Genomic DNA, 8,825 nt, shown 5'->3' with positions numbered 1-8,825 from the left:
CAAGCATCAGAAAATTCAGACAAACTATTTCTATCCACTGGAACAAACATAGGAGCTTCTTATATAATGACAGCAAACAGATCTAGAAAACCAGGTTGATATAGTAAGTATATTGGAAAGTTGTATAACTTAATTATTCAAACCAACATTTGCTGAAAAGGGAACACCCCTTTAAGTATATATTTTGGATGTAGACATCACATGCACTTGTTGTGAATTTGCTTCACACAATATAATGTGAGGAAATCTCCAGCCTTTCAACATGTGAACACATCCTGAGAGCTGCGTGCTACAGCGATGACTTCCTTCCTCTGCATTTGTTTTCAGGGCAAAACTTTATTGGGTCACAGCTTTAAAATGTTCAGGCATCAGCATCTTCAGCACCACCATTAGTCGTGCCAGCTGCTCAGTGAGAATGCAGCCATCACCTGGCACTGTAGTCTTATGACTGTATTAGGTAGTGAGATGTAAAATTATTAGAGCAACCAGCAACACGCATGACCAGCTGCTCAACAGCCCCCATTCTTATGATCTATGGGCTCCCTATTTACAGATTATGTATGTGGCTGCAGAACCATTTTACAGTGTAGAATTGCAATACACTTCTTTTGTTACTCATTGGGGCTCATTAACTAAGGGTCCGTGGAGCGCATTTTCATCGGATTTTTTCTGCCACATTTAACACTTGGAGCACGCGATCGGATTTTGGCGCATTCACGCCTACTTTCATGCGACGCAAATGGGGAGCATGGCCGTCAGACAACCCTACAGGTTTGAACTACGCACGGGATTTAAAATTCAAATTGTGTCACAAGACGCACCGGGAAGAAAGTTAACTCCTGCGGATGCAGGAAATCAGGCGCATGAGCTACGTGAATCGTGCCAGAGTTCATCTTCGTCGGACCGTACAGAACAGGGATCGCGACAGGACCGGGTAAGTAAATTTGCCCCATTCTCTACTACAGATAAATTACATCTCCATACATTGTGTCCCATGCACAGACAGCACGTTACAGAGCAGGAGGAGCTGAGCCGATTGTAGTGTCCCATTATCACAGATCCCTGTAGATGATACATCTCCACAGGAACAGGTTAAATTCCAGTACATTTTAGGCATTCCTCCAAGGGCGAGAACCAACTACTGGGAATGCAAGTCTTGACCAATACATCAGTCAGTCTAGCCAGATATTCCAGTGATTACTAAATAGATGCTATTGAAATGCCATATTTCAAATTCCCAGTTGGTTTTGATAATTATGTATGATTTGCATAATTATGCATTTAGAAATACACGAGGTCAGTGCTCTGTAGATTATGTACACATGATCCCTGCAGTGTTATACAGCATAGCCAGAGCACTTCTCAGAACAAAACACTTAACCAGAGGCAAAAACTTTTTAATACACTTTAAGACAAATTCACGAAAGGACCCTCGTCGACAGGTCAGACAAGTCATTCCAGGAACCAGTGTCTTCGTAACCCACAGTACAAGTCAGTGTGTGAAGCCTTATTTCTGCAGTTGACAAAACCTTCAAGCTATTTAGAGGGTTGATCTATACATCTACAATACATACCCAGGTGGACAAAAGTCATTTACTTTGAACTCACAGCTCAACCCTATTGACTTGAGTGCAACCTTTTCTAGCAACTCATGTGACTCTGCAGCACAAGGAGCAGCAAATCTACCACTAGTTTAGAACATCCATTTAAAGCAAACAAATCTCCATTAACCCCTTAGTGATGCAGACTAGTGACTGGGAATTTTTAGCAAATTTCTGCATGTGGTGGTTTAACCCCTTAAGGACGCAGCCATTTTGTAGCTTAAGGCTCAGTCCCATTTTTTGGATTCTGACCTGCGTCTCTTTATATGGTTATAACTTTTGAACACTGTTACTTATCAAAGTGATTCCGAGATTGTTTTTTCCCCACATGTTGCGTTTACAAAAAAAAGAAAAATGATGAATGTTTAGAAAAATTTGCCACTTTCGTAATTACCACAGTTTCAGGCAGATAGATTTACCACCTAAATAACATTTCACTTATATCTACTTTTTTTCATAATTTTTGAAATGTTTGGATAATTTATTTTGACGTTACGCGGCTTACAAATAGAATAGCGATTTTCCGTATTTTCAGTATTGACTATTTTGGGGATAAATACTGTTTGAAATTAAATTTTACATATTTAGCATTAAAACCACCCTATATAACTGACCTATTTTCAAATCTGCACCCCTCAAGCTATCAGATCTTCATAGTAATTGAATCAAAATGGAGGTGAAATTTAGAAAGGTCAAATTTTGTCGGTCATACATTCATTTAGCCTTAAAATTTACACATTTCCAGAAGATAATAAGAAAACCCACCAGAGACCCCCCACGTGTGACTTGTTTTACAGGGGCACAGCGAGGTGCAGAAGGGAAGGAGCCCTGCAGCTGCCAGGATTTTAGTTCTTGTTGCCCCCTTTTGAAGGCTACAAAATTTTCTCTTTTTTGCTATTGGGGGCCATGTGACGGCATTTTTTTTTTTGCGGGATGAGATGCTGCTTTTTCCAGTGTTACCATTTTGGGGTTGGTATCACCCATTGTTGAAAATTTTGGAACTTTTTTTTGAGGTCATGAGTAGAAAAGCATCAATTCTGTACTGGATTTTTTACTTTTTTCGTGTTCACCGTATAGACTAATAATCATGTTATCTTCATTATATGGGTCAATACGATTACGGGGATACCAGACATGAATATTTTTTCTTATGTTTTACCAAATAAAACCCTAATGTGGGGAAAAATCTATCATTTTTGCATTGCCGTCTTCCAAGTGGCATAACATTGTTACGTTTTTGGCTACAGAGCTGGTTGATGGCTTGTTTTTTGTGGGACATGTTGTACTTTGCAACAGTATCATTCTGGAGTACATACGTTTTGTTGATCACTTTTTATTGCATTTTTAGTGGGATATAATAGGTAAAAACCATAATTTTTGGTGGGTTTTTAAAGTTTTTTTATGGGTTCAATAGTTATTTAGTTTTATTCTATGGATTGTTACTGACGCAGTGATACTATATGTGGGGTTTGTGTTATGATTTAGACTGAGCGTTATATGTTTCTATGTTTTGGGGCTTATGGGTATTTAGTGATTTATAAAGTTTTTTTTATTGAAAAACTTTTTACATTTTTTTTACTTGATCCACCATGGGATATGAACAAGCAATCATCTGATTGCTTGTTCATAATAATACTCTGCAATACATGAGTATTGCAGTGTCAGCCTATGGAGATGCGTAGGCTGACACTGCCTTTAGGCTTCTCTGGGGTCCTGATCGGACCCCAGAGGTGCCATAGCAGCGATCGGCACCCCCGAAAACTTTGCGGGGGTGCCAATCGTGGGGTAAAGACCCCCGGAAGGCATGTGAAATGCCACGGTCGCGTTGACCGCGGCATTTAACGGGTTAAATACCCGTGGTCGGAGACCACTCCGACCGTGGATGTCAGCAGTAGATTACCGCTGAAATCCTGCGACCCCCGATGCCGGTTCGGCTCCTGTGCAGAGCTGAACCGGCATGGTCTGCGCAGTAGCTGTACTGTGCTGAGCGCTATTCGCGGGACTCAGCGCAGTACAGCTACAGCGCAGAGCACTAAGGGGTTAAGTGCCATAATTTTTTGCCATGTTTTCTTCCAGAAGAGCTAATAAAATTACTTTACATATTTTTTAGTTTAAGGGTAATGTGGAGAAAAGCTTTTTTTGTAATTTATAGTACATTTTGTAAAATTTTCAAACGAACTACTACTAACTCCAGGTTTGAATAGTGAAAACTGCATCTGAAAAACTGAACGTTTGAAATGAACGCACCCCAAGGTATTTTCTGATAAAGAAAGGATTTTCACAGTAACTAGAAGAGGGCTAGGGATAGGTCTTTACCATGGGCATCTGACATGTCCTTTAATTATACCTACCAAACCTACAGTTGCACCAAGTTCCACATCCTCTACCATCTATTCAGGAAATCTGCCATTCAAATCAAGCATGAAGACACTAGGGACACTTGCTCATTGATCCAGGCACTTTCCCTCCCTCCACCTGATTGTGATCCTACTACAGCAGATTAAGTTACAGCACACAGAGGGAGGTGTGTGCCTGTACAGTGTAACAGCCCCTTGGGTTCATTAACAATTTTAAAAGTTGATTTTAGCAGGGAGGCCAAGGATAAATATTAGATTACAACAGTCAGTGTCTGGATCTATGAGTGTCCATGGTTTATCATAATGGATTTGAATGATAGATTTACTTTAAATTGATGCTTATGAGGTTACATGAGCTGTATTACACTAATCCATGTTACTATAAAGCACTATCCAACTTCTTCGCAAGGCGGTACTTCACGATTTTCATCCAATTCTGCAAAACAAGAACATATACCAGGGTTAGCTCCTTGTACACTGGATAAGAGTCCTGAAGTTATGAATCAAAGGATGGCTTATCAGATCACAGGATGCAGAGACTAATCCTGCTTCTATAGCTGCTGCACAGCTCTGCCTCCAATACAATCAGTTATAACTTCACTGGAAAAGACACTATGGAGGGGCCTGTCATCAACTCTGCACCTTTCAAGCCCTGAACACACTGCAAATGCCCCCCTTCAAGTGGAGGTGGCATAAAGGGAAATTAATTGCAATTCCTGGTCATGCAGAAAACTGGTATACAACCCATGACAAATCTTGCAGTGTATGCTTATGAGTTAATGTTAGTGTACAAAAATGACCAACTAAAGTTAGTTTAAACAAATCTGTCTCACCCTCCCCCTGCTCCCTCAGCACTTGTGCAGTGAACTTCTTACTGTAATCAGTGCTGAGGGAGCAAGGGAGAGACTAATTATGTATTGGCATAATCACATTAGGCTAGAAGCTGATGTTCATTAGCAACTATAAAAGTTTGTTTTAGAAGGTAGGAGGCCATGGATATATTATGCCCCTGGTTTATAATGATGACAGATTTCGTTTAAAGGGATTATGCCACTCTGCATGCCGACATCTCTTTAAAAGCTTAGCTAGTAAATCTACAATGTTGACTACTACAACTCCAGCATGCTCTGACTCGCACAAAGGGAAGATGGAACGGGGTCCGAATAGTGGAAGCTTTGTCATCTATAAAAAGTAACCCCTACAAGACAATTGACTGATGAAAAGGCTTCACTGCATGCATCAGGAAGAGAACTGTACAGAGCACATCCCGATAGAGATAGTGCAGCTAAAGACAACTAATGGCCCCAAACAAGCCTAGGGAGTCCAGGGAATAGACATCACTAAAATTCTCTACTTCAATGATTGCTGTACAAGTTTCAAGCAATGTAACCAATACATTTCACTTAATCCATTGCTAGTAAATAAGATTGTGTACTAAAAAACACATTCTAAAGACAACTTGTGCCACAAGTGTGTCCCAACACATGCAAATGGGCAAATAATGCATTTCTCTGTATAGCTGACAGACCAGACTGTTCAGGGATTTCCTAACTAGAAGTATTCAGAGATTTATCCATCAGTCATAGGGAACTTATCACAAACAAATAGCAATAGAAAGAGCAGCCATATTATACCGACTCACCGTGTTATAGATATGTAGCAAGGGATCTGTGTATTGCATTTACCTGCAAGAGAAAAATAAGATTAACACAAGGTATTCATACACCTTATGACCATGGCTGCCTCCATCGCAACCATACAAAGCATCATCAACATCCCACGTCAGATCCTGACAGCAGGGAAGAAGTCTCAGACCCATAAACTTCATTATTACTGAGCTAGGCTATTACTAGTCCAAAACTTGGGGGGTCATAAACCTACCTGAAGTAAAACATAACCCTAAGGCAATGTATAAAACTTGTCTCATTGTCACAGAAATGCAGAGCAACCAGAAGAGCAGGTGAACATGACCCAGACGTCTGCTGAACTGCATCTCGCCCCCAGTTACGTCTCATTACAAAACCTTGTGTCCGTCAATGCACACTATGCAGGCATAACACAGAGATACTATACAGTCAGAAATAAAACCCTGTCCTAAAAACAGGTGTAATGATTGGCATATATCCATTAACATATCTTACACACAGTTAAAGGGGTAAACCCGTTTGAGAAATTGTTTATATGATAAAAAGTTAAACTTTCGTTACATTGTTTTCGAGATCTGCTTGCTGTCCTATAGAAAACACCTATGTTAAGTTACAGTGAACAGAAATAAGACCATGGTCACACAGGTGTATGGGTCATTAACTAACCTGCTGTGAGATATAACAAGCCATGCAACTGTGTGACCATGGTCTTATTTCTGTCCACTGGAAGAAAACATAAGCTTTCTATATAAAGACAGCAAGCAGAGATCTAGAAAACCATCAGCAATTATTACAGAAATAATATTGGATAATTGTACAACTTTTCATACAAGAAACATCGATTTGCTGTAATGGGAAAACCCCTTTAAGGTTAACTTGCAAGAGAGTGCTTACTGATGCCATGTTGACTAATACACATGGCAGGTTGGACAATCCTTAGGATCCTTGTTCCATACATTAACAGGTCAAATTCATATCAATTGGAGTTCTAGACTTAGATCCCCTTAAAGGAAACCTACCACTTTAAAATGACCCTTCTGACCCACAAATACCTTAAGCTAGCTCAGGATGAGCTGATGCCGGACCATATTTTCAATTAAACCAGAAACCGCTGTATTTGTAGAAAAATGATTTTCTTGTGGTAGTAAAATCTCTCTTCGGCGCTTCTATAAGCGTCATACAGCGCGCACCCCGGACCCTGCTCCGCGATCACGCTCTCGTCAGCGCCGCTCCCGTCACTAATTTTGCTTTGCCCGAGAGCCGGTGACGTCACCGAGCTCTTGGGCACACTAGCGCATGCGCACCACCTCCTCCCGGCGCGTCGCGGCCGGATCCCATTGCGCATGCGCGAAGTCCCGAAGCCTCGTAGTATCGCGAGGTGGTAGTATCGGGAGGTGGTGCGCATGCGCTAGTGTGCCCGAGAGCTCGGTGACGTCACCGGCTCTCGGGCACTGCAAAATTAGTGACAGGAGCGGCGCTGACGAGAGCGTGACCGCGGAGCAGGGTCCGGGGTGCGCGCCGCATGACGCTTACAGAAGCGCCAAAGAGAGATTTTACTACCACAAGAAAATCATTTTTCTACAAATACAGCGGTTTCTGGTTTAATTGAAAATATGGTCCAGCATCAGCTCATCCTGAGCTAGCTTAAGGTATTTGTGGGTCAGAAGGGTCATTTTAAAGTGGTAGGTTTCCTTTAAATCAATTGATTTCAATTGCTTCTCCTGTAAGATTCGAGGCAGAACTAAGCAGGAAGAGGTTTTCCATGCTCAGTTGTCAGCTCCATGATGAGAGGACCAGAGCAAGGATGGGTCCAACTGAGGTATCTGGGACTTCATTGGACTCCTTGGTCCCATGATCTGTGGGGGTCTCATCACCGAGACCCCTAACAATCAGCAAGTTAGGCTTTATCCACAGGATGGGCCTAACTTAGTTCTTTGGAAAACCCCTTCAATGAATTCTTCAGTTTTCTAGACAGCTTCTTGTTTTTTGTTTAGGAAGTTCCATTGTTTAATCCCTTGGAATACATCCATGATAATGTGATGTCACACAGGTGCATGACTTGTTATAACAAACAGTGTGATAACAAGCCATGCACCTGTGTGATCACATGGAGGATGAAACACCCTTTCCCAGGAATAAAGCTTCCTTCAGAGTAACAGCAAGCAGAGATCTAGAAACCAGAACATATTGAAAATTGTTGTAACTGGACCATACTCTGGTTGTGTGCGCCTCAGTCCAACACTGACCACATGGCAATGACATTAGACCCCCAGCATAGGATGACCTATAGAAACCCCCAGTCACATGGATCAGAAGACTGGAGGAGCCTGGTGTTTGCAGCCATTAACCACTGATATCTCCTAAAGATATGGAATCAGGTAAACGCCACAGAATGCATTTGGACACTATGGAATTCTCCATTAAATCAGTTACAGCAAGTCCTGCGTAGAGTTAACATTTAGAGCCCGCTATAGATTGAGCGGGTCTGGAGTAGATAAGACATGGAAAGCCGAGCACCGATCATTACATGCACGGATATAAAAGCCTGTCGGCAGTATCATACATGGACACCAGAGACTAGGAGGTGCCCACACCTGGTACTGCCCCGGGTAGTCGCACCCGGTGGGTTTCTCTAGGTCCGTGCATGGGCGCCAGGTACAACAACCAGGAGCCGTAGCACAGACCACAACCTAAACCATTCACTCTCCACTTACCTAGCTATGGACGCGCACGTGCTTCTGCTAAAGCATGGGGGGGACCGCCTCGCTTTTATACACGGGTCTGCATTGCGTCATCACGCCAAGCAGACGGAAGCCGATAAACGAGCGAAGGGACAGCGCATGCGCGAGCATGGCTCCGAGAGCGACTTCCGATGTGTCACGTGGGCAGCGATGACGCCGGAGTTGCGCGGACACGTGGTTAAAAGAGGGCGTGGCTTGGTCCATCTCTTATGTTGCAGTACAGAAATATATTCATATGGGAGAGAAAGTGTCTGTGGTAAAACTGTTCTAGTTTCCCACGGCAACTAATCAGAGCTCATCTTTCATTTTATAAACAGCTGTGGGAACATAAACTCTGAGCTCTGATTGGTTGCCATAAGTAACTAAAACAGTTCTACCCTCAGACATTTCTGATTAATCTCCCTCATAGTATCCGAGAAATGTCATTTATGTGCACATCATGTATGATCTGTACTATGACATGTACATCTGTGTTTTGGA

General features: G+C 42.2%; 1 long non-coding RNA gene and 1 other non-coding gene across 2 annotated transcripts; both read right to left on the bottom strand.

Annotated features, from left to right (window-relative positions):
- Window positions 1–1,278: 1,278 nt before the first annotated feature.
- On the bottom strand, window positions 1,279–8,460 carry LOC140064766 (uncharacterized). Its single transcript, XR_011847811.1, has 3 exons — window positions 8,319–8,460; window positions 5,601–5,643; window positions 1,279–4,394 (listed from the first exon to the last, which is right to left on the bottom strand). It is a non-coding gene; the product is annotated as an uncharacterized lncRNA (long non-coding RNA).
- Window positions 8,148–8,291, bottom strand: LOC140066600 (small Cajal body-specific RNA 16). Its single transcript, XR_011848439.1, has one exon. It is a non-coding gene; the product is annotated as a small Cajal body-specific RNA 16 (non-coding RNA).
- Window positions 8,461–8,825: the final 365 nt, after the last annotated feature.

Source organism: Engystomops pustulosus, chromosome 6, assembly GCF_040894005.1.
Source record: "Engystomops pustulosus chromosome 6, aEngPut4.maternal, whole genome shotgun sequence".
In the NCBI taxonomy this organism is placed as follows: Eukaryota; Metazoa; Chordata; class Amphibia; order Anura; family Leptodactylidae; genus Engystomops; species Engystomops pustulosus.
The sequence above is the reverse complement of the archived record's forward strand: the minus strand, read 5'-3'. Positions and strand labels throughout refer to the sequence as shown.